Source organism: Uranotaenia lowii, chromosome 1 (genome assembly GCF_029784155.1).
Source record: "Uranotaenia lowii strain MFRU-FL chromosome 1, ASM2978415v1, whole genome shotgun sequence".
Taxonomy (NCBI): domain Eukaryota; kingdom Metazoa; phylum Arthropoda; class Insecta; order Diptera; family Culicidae; genus Uranotaenia; species Uranotaenia lowii.
In genome coordinates this window covers 148722484-148728832 of record NC_073691.1, presented here as the reverse complement: position 1 = coordinate 148728832, position 6349 = coordinate 148722484, and the positions used below count along the sequence as shown (strand labels likewise).

Sequence of the window (6349 nt, the reverse complement as noted above, 5' to 3'; positions counted from 1 at the left end):
ATTTGACAACCATCAAAATTACGGGCCCACGGTTTTTTGGGCCCATAACAAACCTGACATTTTGCTGTCAAGGAACCGGATTAAATGTCAAATCCTAGAGAATTATGAATGATGGCACACTAACAATCCTTCTGGTTCCTCATTGGTTGAAATTATGACTATTTCAACTCCGTACTGCTTTAAGAGGAAAACACCATAAACGTTTCTCCCGATGGATAGAAAAGAAGAAAAAGATTCTTGTTCGCAAGAAGAACCAGCTTGCCATCCCCCTGCATTTACATATACCTTTGAAAGGACGTTGAAAGTTTCTAGTGGAACTTTTATGTGAAATGAGCACCTAAAAGTCTGTGGTGGATGGTGGATTAACTACATACATGAACCCTTTTCAAGGGAATCTGGTTGATTTGGTCGACTTCTTCCCATAAAGTCATTTTCTTCCAATAACCAATATTTTAATGCCCATATTGTATTGCCCCTCATATTCTCCTGTACTCCATACCCGAGAAAACAGAATTCCCTTAAAAAGATTTCATAGAAGTTAATCAGCTCTCATTTCCATCTGAAGAGAATGCTAACCAGCCCAAAAGCTTAAAGCTACTTTGAAGTTCGTTTAGTTGGCTGAAGAGAATGCTATTCAGCTTCTAAAAGAATATCAAAAAATTTCTATCCCCGAAAAAAAAATCCTTGCTCTGCTCTGACAACCAGATGTCAGATTGTTAGGTTGCCGGTCTATCATGGTCTATCTCATTGATTTTAATTAAACTGTTTTGATTACAAAAGCTAAAAAAATCGAAAAACTCTTGAATTTCATTTGTAAATTCTATACATTTTTGGGATGTCGCTTAGAATTTCCATATAGGTTCTTTAAAACACCTGGAAATATCTTAACGGTGCGTTAGAAAGTGTTAAGCGAACGTTATCGATCTTCTTGAAAGAAGTTGCATTAAAAGCGCTGATATAGAAGTTCCCTTAACGACAATTTAACCTTTCAAAAGGCGATGGAAGTTCCTGAGTGACTTTTACTTTTACGTGTCATAAGTCACGTGGAGCTCCCGCAAAACATTTGTTCAGCCAAATGTGAACTTCGGAGTTTCATCTTTAAGCACATTTCAGTAAGAACGCGACTTTTGGTTGCTTGGGTTCATATTCCTCTGTATTCCCGAAGTCCTAAAATATGTGTTTTTTGGGATTAAGTCTAAATTCTCAATTTTCGATTAGAACTCTCAATTCTTTATTGTAAATTCTGTACTCTGAATTCTAAATTTTAGATTCAATATTCTAGATTCTAAATTCTGAATTCTAAATTCTAAATCTAAATTCTAAATTTTAAATTTTAAATTCTAAATTCTAAATCTGAAGTCTAAATTCTTAATTCTAAATTCTAAATTCGAAATTGTAAATTGTAAACTGTAAATTGTAAATTCTTAATTGCAAATTATAAATTCTAAATTCCAAATTCTAAATACTAAATTCTAAGTTCTAAATTCTAAATTCTAAATTCTAAATTCTTATTGTAAAATTCTAAATTCTAAATCCTAAATTCTTAATTTGAAATTCTAAATTCTAAATTCTAAATTCTAAATTTTAAATTCTAAATTCTATATGCTAAATTCTTAATTCTAAATTCTAATTTCTTAATTCTAAATTCTAAATTCTTAATTCCAAATTTTTAATTCTTAATTATAAATTCTTCATTCTTAGTTTTAAATTCTTAACTCGATATTCTTTATTCTGAGAAATTCTAGATTATAAATTTAGAATTTTAAATTCTTAGTTCAAAATTTTATATTCTGAATTGTACATTCTTTATTAAAAATTCCTAATTCTAGATTTCAAATTCGTGTAAATTTACTCTGAGTTAAGCAAGTTATTAAGAGTTCCTGAATAACATAAACAATTAGTAAATCTGGCCCCCATGCACCTTCATCGTTGCACAAAACAGCCGCCCCATCTGCGATATACACGCTGAAATGGCCGCTACCCTTGGCGTCATTATCATAAATATCATCATCATCATCATCATCATGTGTTTTAATCCCAAGTGAGCAAGCCCACGGTAGTGGTATCGCCCATAAATAACGTGTGAAAATACGCAATGAATAATATTGCTCTTGAAGGTAGCTCAATGATTTTGGAACGATTTCTTGCTCGGTTTATTCGAATTTGAATCCGGGGTTACGTATTTTTCGGTTGAACCTGTCTCTAACCAGCCGTCTGAACAATGTTTGCGTCTGTATTGGTACAAGCCAAACTGCGAGATACGATGAACGGTTTGTTTGAAGCACTCGAGTCTGTTCTGGAGCCCTACATCGGGGAGCGGACAACAAAGAAGAATGTTTTAAGGGTGATTCCTTTTTGACTACTCTTTCCCCAGGAAGGCTGCGAGTTTCTGCTCTGTTGACTGGGTCGAGTTCGAGAGACGATGACGGCTTGTTCGAACCAAAACGCCGTAACCATTTTCTCCCAATACAGTCACAGTGCAGTTCGAGTTCAAGCGAGCCCCGCGGAGTTTTTTTTGTTCATACATCTCGTCTCTAGGGTAGCTTTTTGTATTTACGTGTGTTTTTTTTTCGTTTCCTTCCACATTTGGCTGACGGAGAACAGCCGCCCGTATTGAGAACTGGCTGGATGAAATCGAGTAGCTAGCGCAAGCAGCAATATCATCATTATTCCATCTGTCTCTGCCTTGCGTGTGTTTTCGCTTGGGTATTATTCATCATCGCTCAGTGCGGTCGTTCTTCGAATATTCGTACGGCTTGCCTTTCCCGCAAACGGCAAGCGAGCGAGTGGAAACAGCCAGCCAGCCAACCGCACTACACCATACAGTAAAAACTTGTTCGTCCGATCGAACGACGACGAACGTAACAACAGTCAGTCAGTCAGTATTATACGCGAAAAAAGAGGTTGATTTCCGTTCGGAGTTCTCGGACGCTCGCCTGCCTTTTCTGTGTTGTAAGCTGCTGCACATAAGGTTTTTTTTGGCCCACAGAGTCGATGTTACTTGGTTCGTGGTCGCGTATTTTGTGCACTTTCCCGCAGTCTCGTGTTTGTTGATTTGTGCTGACCGCGTCGTGATAATCGCAGCAGCCTGAAAACATCATCATCAGCCGCGGCCGTGTGTTGTTTTGCACGAGTCTTCACGAAAGCCGTCGAATTGGCAAAGGACTGCTTGCATTTTCGAAAGGGGATACGGCGAATTTCGAGCGTATCGAAAGATATCTGAATTGTGTGAAGCAGTGATCAGAGTTTGTATGTAGTCTTCGTTTTCCGATCACCGTTTGTCGCCTTCTTATTCTGTACGTGAAAGTGTTGTTGCGTTGTTTCTAAGCTGTTAACAAAAGAAGATTCCCAACCGAATAAAGTGCCAAGTTACGAGTCGAAGGGAAAAAAATCGAAGAAAAGAAGCAACAGTGCAAAGTGTTTAAAAGAGGTCCCCCCCCGACAAAAGTTCCCTGAGTTCAACGAAATATATCTCATATAAATTTATACGGGGAAAAAAAGTCCAGCTGCTTCCAAAAGAAGCTGGTTTGGTGTGTGTGGTGGCCTTAATTCCGTGTGCTTCTCGGCTGAAACCAGCACACTTCTAGCCAGCGCAAAAGTTGGGAATTTCCCGTTCCGTCCTAGTTGTTCAGAAGCAGCAAGAACCAGCACCGTTTCCGGTTCCCGGCTGGAGGACCACATAACCTGTCGATCATAGTTCCGGCGGCGGCATCATCACCATCATCACATAGGCCCTCTCCTCGTCTGCTCAGCAGCATTCAATGGTAAGTTAACGAACCCCTCCACATTTCGCATCATATTCACTCATTCGTTTCGGCTGCGATGATGATGATGTTGCTTTGCTTTCTTTGCTTCTCATCATCATCATCATCATCATCATCATTGTTATTGGATGCAATGTCATACTGTGGGCCGCTTTTGTTTTTGAAGCGACGAAATTTTATCTTCAACAATATTGCCTGTTTTAGGTTTTTATTTTTTAGACATTTATCTCAAAATAGCTCTCGTTCTCATTTGTTGTTGAATAACCCGAAATCTTAAATTATTCATGAAAAAATATTAATTGTTAATTCTGGCCTAAACGCAACAGTTAATATGGACGACCCCTTTTTCTGTTGTTTGATACAAAATTTTAAATCATCAAATACCTGAATATTGGATAATGAAAATTAATTTTAACTCCTTAAAAACTCCCTAGTGCAAAGTCCGTGCTTTGCACGAACGACCTCCTTCTAAAGAGTTCATCCGAAAATCTGAAATTTGCAAAATATTGCAAAAAACAACTCATATGGACGAACCTTTTTATTGTCTGATAGGAAATTTGTAATTTGGAAGTTATTACAAAAACCACATTCCCACATGCGCAAATTTTCGTTCTTATCCGAACTATAACGTAAATGTTTTTGTGATAACAGTGAACAGGTATTATGGACGACCCCTTTTGCAGGCCCCTTACACGAATATTTGATACCTGAAATCGATTGTCCGTCCCTGGAAACTTCCGCGTGCCAATTTTCATCTCATTCCGAAGTATTATAACGTAAATATCTCAAAACAGTAAAGAGTTAATATGGACGACCCCTTTAGTCGATCCTTTACAAAAAATTTGATACCTGATATCGATTATCTACCCTTTCCTGATAACTCCCGTGTGTAAGGGACCGTTCACTAATTACGTAAGCACATAGGGGGGGTGGGAGGGTTTCACTTTTGCTTACGATCTCTTACTAGGGGGGTAGGGGGGGTTTCCAAAAATCTTACGTAAGAAATGTTACATTGATATTTCGTCACAGCCATACGAAACCATACAACTCAGATTTTTTTTCACTACCTATTTGTTGATTATTTTTCATGATAATTTTTATCTTTTAATGTTTTTGAATTAAAAAAATTTCTGGTTTTATTAAATTTATCGAGAATCAATTCAAACTAACATGCCACCATAAACACTAAATCACATTATTTAAAAAGATCGTAGCTTTTCGCTTTCCATTACACCAATCTTTTTAATTGAGAAATTTATAGAAACAAAAAGGAAAATGGCCCGTTGTGACACCACTATTTGAATCCATGATATTTCGAAAATGACTTCATCCAGAAAATTTTTTAAAAATCAATATAATATTGTGCTAACCTGATTTTCCACTTTTTTTAAATCGAAATTTAGATTTTATATTGTTTATTTAGTTGTGGAAATTTATTGAAGATTATTGTTACCCCGATCATGATATATGTTGAATAATGTTTTTTTAATCGTTTATGATATTCATCTGTTTTTTTTTGTATAGATTGTGCTATTCAAATACTATTATTTTGTTACTTGCGGACCAGGGTAACAAGGAAAAAATCAATTTCCGAATTTTTTAACGCTCCTTTAATTCGTTCGAAGTTGGATGGACACGTTTTAAAATCCTACAAATACAATTCTTCTAATGATAAAGGAATATTTGAGGATAAAAACAGTAGCTTACGTTTAGTAATTTCTCCCTATACTTCTTCCTGTCTTGATTCCAGCAATGAGTTTCCGCTAACCACCTTTGATATGAAATATGCTTAGTTAAATAAGTTGCACAATTTCTCAACTAATTTCTCACCTCTACTCAATTCAGCTTTTGCGGGTAATTTGGCACTTTGAAAACTGTGTTCCCGCGTATTTGCCTCCTTTACTTGAGCGATCGCACTTCAGTTTCACCTCCGTTCTATTACTTTAAGCTAGCACTTTTGCCCTAGGATTTAGAAACTTTCTATTATATTTATGTATAAAGTTCGCTCGTGTACGCCTATGCCTACCTCAATTCGTAAGAATAGATAATATTTCACAATGCAAAACAGGTTATTTATAAGACACTTGTTAAATATGCCGCTATTGAAACTGATACGCTAACACAATCTCTCCGTACTTGTTTGTTTTGTTTTGTCTTTTCCTCTAGCTTTGCCGCCTAGTTTGCTGAACTTCTCACTTATGTTTTCGCACTCATTATGCCATTCATTTATCGACCTGTCATTAAGATTAGATGCGTTCAATGCCGTCAGTTTCAGTGTCGGTCAGTTCAATGACAAATACAGTTTTTAAGTTTAACTTAAACAGTGCTTTGCTAAGAAGCATGGATGTCACATGTATAATATTTTTAAGCAATTTAAAAAAAAACGTCAATTTCTCGAAGAATAAAAACGTAAGATCTTCCTAGGGGGGGGGGGGGGGTTTGAAAAATAATACTTTTTCTTACCAGGGGGGGAGGGAGGGTTAAACATTTTAAAAATCGTGCTTACGTAATAAGTGAACGGCCCCTAAGTGTTTATCTTAAACCGATATAAAGAAACGTAAATACCGCTTAAACAGTCTTTGATT

At 36.5% G+C, this 6349-nt stretch overlaps 1 protein-coding gene across 1 annotated transcript in view; it reads left to right on the top strand.

Annotated features, from left to right (window-relative positions):
- Nucleotides 1-2503: 2503 nt before the first annotated feature.
- LOC129740465 (uncharacterized) overlaps nt 2504-6349 on the top strand; it is a 156468-nt gene continuing 152622 nt past the window's right edge. Inside the window, exon 1 of the mRNA XM_055732151.1 lies at nt 2504-3764. The gene's annotated coding sequence lies outside the window, so the exon portion shown is untranslated. The remainder of the gene's footprint in view (nt 3765-6349) is intronic.